The sequence below is a fragment of the Pan paniscus genome, chromosome 10 (genome assembly GCF_029289425.2).
Source record: "Pan paniscus chromosome 10, NHGRI_mPanPan1-v2.0_pri, whole genome shotgun sequence".
NCBI lineage: Eukaryota > Metazoa > Chordata > Mammalia > Primates > Hominidae > Pan > Pan paniscus.
In genome coordinates this window covers 123,647,510-123,655,462 of record NC_073259.2, presented here as the reverse complement: position 1 = coordinate 123,655,462, position 7,953 = coordinate 123,647,510, and the positions used below count along the sequence as shown (strand labels likewise).

Genomic DNA, 7,953 nt, shown 5'->3' with positions numbered 1-7,953 from the left:
CACCCTTCCTCCCTCCGCCCCGCCCTCCTCCCCGCCCTCCTCCCCCCGGGAGACTGGAGGAACTTGGCAAGCCATCTCGTCGCCAATCAATCTGTGGTGTAACAATTAGCACTTAGGCACCACTCATGCTAAATACACGCTTAGAAAACACTTATAAAAAAAAAAAAAAGGAAGAAGAGTCATCAGAGGTAGAAGCCAGGGCAGCACCGGTGGGGGGACGCCAGGGAGCGGAGCCAGGAGGAGGCCTGGGGAGGAAACAGATCAATGCGCTGTGGAATGGAAAGCATCTGATACCCTATTATTGACGAGGCCAAAGCACTTTGAGGCGTGTTTCCACCGTGAGCAATTAGTCTGCGAGACCGCAGGAGTTAAGCTAACACTGGTAGCCCCCCCATCTTCCAGTTGGATGACACTTTCATTGGGTAGCGAGCCCCCGCAGCAGTGGCGCCAGCCTGCAGCCGTAATGGGGCCCATCCGCGGAAGGCCGAATGCTCCAGTCTCCCAGAAGGCCCCCCCTCGCGCCCCCCAACCCGCCCCAGCTCCCCTCACCCCACTCCCGGTAACAGAATCCAGTCGACACAGAGTCTGTCTGCGCGCCTGCGAGCTGCCTAAATTGATTGTAATGGTTTTATCACGCGCAGAAAGAGCTGGCTGTTTTCTCGCCTCTGCTGTCGGCTTTCATAAACGCCCAGGCAGGAGGAAGTGATTCCTCTTCGGGAGCACTGGATCAGATGAAAGGCAACTTTTGTTTGTTGGCGAGCAACTCGCAGCCTCCGCCACTGCCTGTCTCCAACCCTGCTCTAGGCATCTTCGCTGGCTGTGCACACAACAGAGACTCAGACAGCGTCCCCCAACTCACCCCACCCAACAAACAGCAGGGGGTGGGAGACTTGTTTCTGGAGCCAGTTCTGGGTTCATCTCTGGAGGCTTCAGTGTCTGGGGTAGGGAGTTTCAAGGACGGATTGGGTAGAGAGAAGAGTAAATGAAGATGGCAATGATGATCAACAATGATAACAATGAAGATGAGGATAGCTAGCTAGCATTTCTGAGTGTTTATCCCCAACCAGGCAGTGTGTTTAAGCACATCGTAGATATTTCTTGGAATTCTTACAGCGATCTTATGAGACATTATTTCCCCCGTTTTGTAGTTAGGGGAATTGAGGCATAAAGAGGCATGTGAAATGGTCATGGTTATCCAGGGAGCAATGAGAGGAGTGAGGGAAATTAGAGCCCAGTTCTGATTCCTAATCTGGTTCATTCTCTTTGCGCCATATCGCTTCTTTAAATTTGGTAGGGCGAAAAGACATGCTGTCATAATACCTCAGGTACTGGGTATTCCCCAAGGATTGCGGAAATTTGAACCTTCGAATAATTTAGGCTTAAAAGAATCTAGACCCAGCCAAAAAAATTGAAAGCTAAATGAAACACCCTTTGGTCCAGCCCCGCTTAAATATTCGCCAAGTTCTTTTTCATCACCTGGTCTCTAATCTCTCCGTTCCCTCAGCCTGGAATTCCAAACTCTACCCTAGATATGCTTGTGAGAACGCCTACACAGTCTTCAAACGTAACCTCTTCCTGGAAGCCTCTTTCTTCCTATCCCTTGCACCCTGTCTAGACTTCTATGGCCCCAGCAACATTCCTTTCCATTGTGTTTCTTTATTACCTATCTTCCCATTAATGTTAACTCACTGCGTATTTGTTGAGCTATTACAGTATGCCAGTCTCCATATTAGGCTGATAGCTCATTGGGACATGTTTTATTCATCTTCACATCCACAGTGCCTGGCCCATAGTCTGGCCCCAGCAAATGTCAGTTTCATGAATGATGACCAAGATCATGGGCCAGCTCCCTGTTTTTGCAAATAAAGTTTTATTGGAACACAGCCACACTCATTCATTTATGTGTTCCATAGCTGCTTTCATGCTACAGTGGCACACTTGAGTGGCTGTGACAGAGACTGCACATTCTGCAAGCCTGCAATTTTACTACCTAGCTCTTTACTAAAATGTTTTCTGATGACTGATCAAGGGGATGATCAGATAATTTTCCAAACTTTTCATTTTGTTTTCTGTATGTAGCTAGCATACTATTGTTGAATAGCTACCTGTGCAGTTTCTACCCTCTAGTAAATTGGTTGGAGACATGCATCTCATTTTGATGTCTCCCTGTGCCTATAACCTTTGGTAGTGCCCTCCTACACAGTTTGTGGCTTGAGCATGTGACCTGTTTTGGACAATGGGGTGGTAACAAACTCACTTCAGACACTGGAAACTGTGTTTTGTTTTGTCGTTTTTTTTTTTTTTTTTTTTTTTTCCTGCTAGTCACCACCATGACAACACCCTCTACTGGAAAGGTATGAGTCATCCCAGCTGAGGACATCCTAAACCAGCCAGCCCCCAGCCAACCTACCCGCTGACCACAGATGCATGAGTAAGACAGCTGTACCTAGCCCACATCAGTAGAACTAGACAACTTGTCTCTAGACAACTAGACAACTAGACTCAAGTAAGATGGTTGTTGCTTTGAGCCACCAAGTTCTGGGTTAGTTTGTTACACAGCAGTAACTAACATATGTATACTTAACGGGTGTACAATTTATGACTCCAAACCAGGTGTTTTAATGAATCACCTGCAGAAATGACCCAGGCATGCACCATGAAAACAAGAATTCCTTTGTGTGTTTTGGAGGTGGGTGAAGATGGAGTGTAGTCTATTGTTTTATAATTTTTTATAACTTTTTTTTGAGATGTGGTCTTGCTACATTGCTCAGGCTAGTCTCAAACTCCTGATCTCAAACAATCCTCCTGCCTCAGCCTCTTGAGTAGCTGGGACTACAGGCATGCTGTGCCTGGCACATTTATCTGTTCTTCCTACTTTGGAAACACCTCTGTATTTGGGGAAAGTGGTCAGAATCATTTAAAGAAGGTGAAATGCCAGTCTGCAGTAACAGTTTTCTGGCAATGTCAGGGAGTGATCCTGTGTTTTGCAGGAAGGACTAAGCCAAAGGATTTGATGCAACAGCTTTGGAAATTATCTGGATTTTACTGATCAGGGTATCCCTTAGCTGCACTGGCAAAAATAACCAAATCGGGATGTAACCATGAAATTATGTGTCCGCTGTGCTTGTTTCTAATATTGTAGAGCATAGGTCTATAAAAAGCTACTGGAACATGCCATTCTTTGCATTTCAAAGCCTGGAATTTAACCAGCAGATAGTTTTCTATGTGTTCTTGAAGATTTCTTTTCTCTTCTTCTTCCCTCTGCACCCCAGTTCTCTCTGTTCTTATCTTGTATTTCATGTTCCCAAGCTTCTCTGCATTTCTACACTGACTTTGGGGTAGGGTGTCGTCTGTCTTTAGTACACCCAGCACAGTAGGAGAAACTGTGAGAAACACACTGAAGACAAATTCGTAATTTATTCCCCAACTAAAGGTGCTGACCCCTGCTTTTCATAAGGAAACACAATGGCTGTCATTAGCCCCTTGGTATTGGTGGGAATTTCCTGCCTACATTACATTCTGGATAAAATCTTTAAGGCTACAATCCAGGCACAAGCAGAAGAGATGGCATGAAGACGCTATGCTCCCAGCACCACTCCCCCGCAAAAAAGGGAATGTGACCAAGGTCAGAATGAACAGATGGTTTGGGAGGAGAAAGCCAGAACTCCTATTCCACCTTGGAGCAGGACTCAGGCCTAGGGTGATAGGTGGTAAAGTTATAATATTTCTCCAAGAGTAAAGTGGGAAGGATGAGCGTTGATAATCCCAAGGGCCCATGCACTCTACAATTCTAGCCTGGGAGGATTCAAAGTGGAGTCCACTGTGATGATGGAAGGGAAGCTGAATAGCATGCAGTTTAAAGAAGTGCAAATGGATGCGCTTGTACCTGGCAAGTGAAGTCTTGAGTCTTTTATAAGGTGGTCCCTGAGTTGGTCAAGATATTACTCTCAGGGATGTTGGGAGCAGAGCTGTCTCAGGAACAGGTCTGCAGTAGGGGAGGGGGTGAAGAATGCTGGCAGATGGTGTGGGTGAGCTGCATAGCAATTTGGAAGAGGACACATGTTTCCAACCCAGATCCCCCCTGAACACTCCCATGGTCAGTGGGTTCTATTTGAGCCAAAATGAGGCTCAAAGATTGGTTTAAGTAATGAACTTGCGAGCCCTTTCCATCCCATAAAACACACCCAGGCATTGCTAGAATGAATTAATGAGCATGTTTATTCATTTTCTAGGGCTACCATAGCCAAGCACCACAGACTGGGTGACTTAAAACAAGAGAAATGGATACTCTTGCAGTTCTGAAGGCTAGAAGTTACAAATCAAGGTGTTGGCGGGGCCGTGTTCTCTCTGAAGGCTCTAGGAGAGAATGTGCTCCATGTCTTTCTCTTAGCATCTCCTGGTTGCTGGCAATCTTTGGCATTCCTTAGCTTGTAGATGCGTCAGTCCAGTCTCTGCCTCCATCATCATGTGGACCCTGTCCTGTGTGTCTTCACATTTTTCCCCTGTGCATGGCAGCCTCTGCCATTTCTCTTCCTCTTATTAAGGCACCCCCATCATACTGGAGCAGGGGCCACTCTGAGGACCTCATCTTAACTTGACTCCATCTGCAAAGACCCTATTTCCAAATACAATCACATGCACTGGTATGGGAGTTAAGACTTCAATGTATCTTTTTAGGGGACACAATTCAACCTGTGACAACATGAAAAAAATAAGCCTATCATGGAAGATATCTATGCATTGGCTTCTAGTGAGGAGTCAAGGAGATTTAAGGTGTTCCTTATCATACCCCCTTAAGCTGATTTAAGGTGTTCCTTATCATACCTGCTCACCTCTGAATGCAGCTGCAGCTGCCGGGCAGAGGTTCCTGCAAGCTCAGACTCAAATCGACAGTACGCTATCCAAGTGCGCACCATGGCCTCTGTGAAGCTGTAGGAAGCTGCTGAGGCCATGAGCAGGAGTCACTGGGGGTGACCCTCAACCGGTAGCAGGTGGAGTTAGGGTCTAAATGCCTCACCTTGATTCATCAACGGGACATTTCTGGGATGTATTCCGTACACTTCTCACAGCTTCCGACGGTATTTCTATCCCATTGTCTACACAGCTGCTTCATATACGAAGTAGCCTCAGCCGGGTGTGGTGGCTCACACCTGTAATCCCAGCACTTTGGGAGGCTGAGGCGGGTGGATCATGAGGTCAAGAGATCGAGACCATCCTGGTCAACATGGTGAAACCCCATCTCTACTAAAAATACAAAAATTAGCTAGGTGTGGTGGAGCATGCCTGTAGTCCCAGCTACTTGGGAGGCTGAGACAGGAGAATCGCTTGAACCGGGGAGGCAGAGGTGGCAGCGAGCTGAGATTGTGCCACTGCACTCCAGCTTGGTGACGGGGTGAGACTCTGTCAAAAAACAAAAAAAAAAAAACCAAAAAAAATAGCTTCATATTGGCTTTTCCTTCTTCCTTGGCTCACTCTGTCCATTCCCTTGCACCTGAGTCCCAAGGTCACCTTGACCTCCCCACTCCGACCCTCCCCCGCCATGTTACCCCCACCACCAATAAAACTACTTGTATCCAAGTCCTTGTTTCAGGCTCAACTTCTGGCAGATTTCAAACTAAGCAGACAGAGGGAGAGAGAGAGAGAGAGAGAGAGAGAGAGAGATGGGAAATGGAGAAGATCAGAGATATTTGTTTTTAAATCTACAGCCTAGCTCTGGCCCTTTAAAGAATGATAAGAACAAAACTATTTGCTATGTGCCAGGCATGGTGCTAAGCATAGTATATGCACCATCTCTTATAATCCTACTGTCATGGGTTGAACTGTGCTCCCCAAAATGATATGTCTACATCCTAACATCTACAATCTGTGAATGTGACATTATTTGTAAGAAGGGTCTTGCAGATACACAAAAAATCAAAATTAATAGATGTTGCTGTGGATGCAGTGGAAAGGGAATACTTCTACACTGCTGGCGGGAATGTAAACTAATACAAGAGCTATGGAAAACAGTATGGCAATTCCTTAAAGAACTAAAAGTAGAACTACCCTTTGATCCAGCAATCCCACTACTGGGTATCTACTCAGAGGAAAAGAAGTCATTATATGAAAAAGATACTTGCACACACATGTTTATAGCAGCACAATTCACAATTGTAAAAATGTGGAACCAGCTCTAATGCTCATCAGTCAATGAGTGGGTAAAGAAACTGTTATATATATATGATAGAATACCACCATAGAAAGGAATGACTTAATGGCATTCTTAGTAACCTGGAGTAACCTAATCATATTCTCACTGATAAGTGGGAGCTAAGCTACAAGGATGCAAAGGCATAAGAATGACACAATGGACTGTGGGGATTCAGGGGAAAGGGTGGGAAGGTGGTGAGGGATAAAAGGCTACAAATTGGGTTTAGTTTTTCTACTCGGGTGATGCGTGCACCAAAATCTCACAAATCACCACTAAAGAACCTACTCATGTAACCAAACACCACCTGTTCCCAATGGACTGGAAATAAAAAATATGGACTTTTTTTATGGAAAATAAAAATAAATTAAAATATGGAAATAAAAAATAAATTAAAAATAAAATTTTTTAAGAAAGAAAGGTCTTGTAGATATAATTAAGAATCTCAAAGATGAGAACACACTAGATTATCAGGGTAGGCCCTAAGGGACAAGAGTCTTTGTAAGAGGCACGCAGAGGAGAGATACACGTGGAGGAAGGTGATGTGAAAATGGAGGCGCTCTTTCTCTTCAGTGAGGCGGCTGAGCTGCAGACTCAGAGATGCAGATCTTTATGAACACCCTCACGGGCAAGACCATCACCCTTGAGGTGGAGCCCGGTGACACCATTGAGAATGTCAAAGCTAAAATCCAAGACAAGGAGGGCATCCTGCCTGACCAGCAGTGTCTGATATTTGTGGGCAAACAGCTGGAGGATGGCCACAGTCTCTCAGACTAGAACATCCAGAAAGAGTCCACCCTTCACCTGGTGCTGCGCCTGTGAGGTGGCATTATTAAGCCTTCCCTCCATTGGCTTGCCCAGGAATACAACTGTGACAAGATGATCTGTGCCAGTGCTGTGCTCACCCCCGTGCTGTCAACTGCTGCAAGAAGAAATGCGGCCACGCCAACAACCTGTGCCCCAAGAAGAAGGTCAAATAAGGCTCTTCCTTCCCCACTTCCCCACAGGGCCTCATGGCCCTGGGGATCAATAAAGTGTCCCTTTCATTGACTGGGGCAGAAAAAAAAAAAAAAAAAGAAAATGGAGGCAAAGTTTGGGGTAATGTGTCTATAAACCGAGGAGTTCCAAGGACTACTGTCACCACTGTCAGCCACCAGAAGGTAAGACGGGAGCAGGGAACAGATCCTCCCTGCCAGCCTTCAGAAGAAATGAGCCCTGTGGACACTTCAATTTCCCACTTCTGGCCTCCAGAACAATGAGAGAATGGATTTTGATTATTTTAAGCTATCCAGTGTGTGGTCATTTCTTGCAATAACCCTAGAGAATGAATACACCTACACAATTCTATAAGTTAATGATTACCGTATCAATATTCCACTTTACACATGTGGAAACTGAGGCATAGGGAGTTTAATTAACATCTGAGTGGCCAGGAAAGAGTGGAAATCTGAATTTAAATCCACCTGTCTAGTGCAATGTCGTCCTCTTAACCATGATCTGGACTGCCTTCCTGAGAGCCGACTGCATTTCTTCTGTGTAGAAGGAGAGTTAAGGGGAAATGAGAAGCAGTTTTTGTCATGGAGATTTGTATAAGACTAGGGTCCAGGCAGTTCTGTTTTAGGGCCCTGGGTGACAAAAGGCATGCACCATGGCTGGGTGCAGTGGCTCACACCTGTAATCCTAGCACTTTGGGAGGCTGAGGTGGGCAAATCACTTGAGGTCAGGAGTTTGAGACCAGCATGGCCAACATGGTGAAACCCCATCTC

The 7,953-nt window shown here is 45.7% G+C and overlaps 1 pseudogene; it reads left to right on the top strand.

The window, feature by feature from the left end:
• The first annotated feature begins 5,984 nt into the window (after window positions 1-5,984).
• On the top strand, window positions 5,985-7,707 carry LOC117975306 (ubiquitin-like; annotated as a pseudogene).
• Window positions 7,708-7,953: the final 246 nt, after the last annotated feature.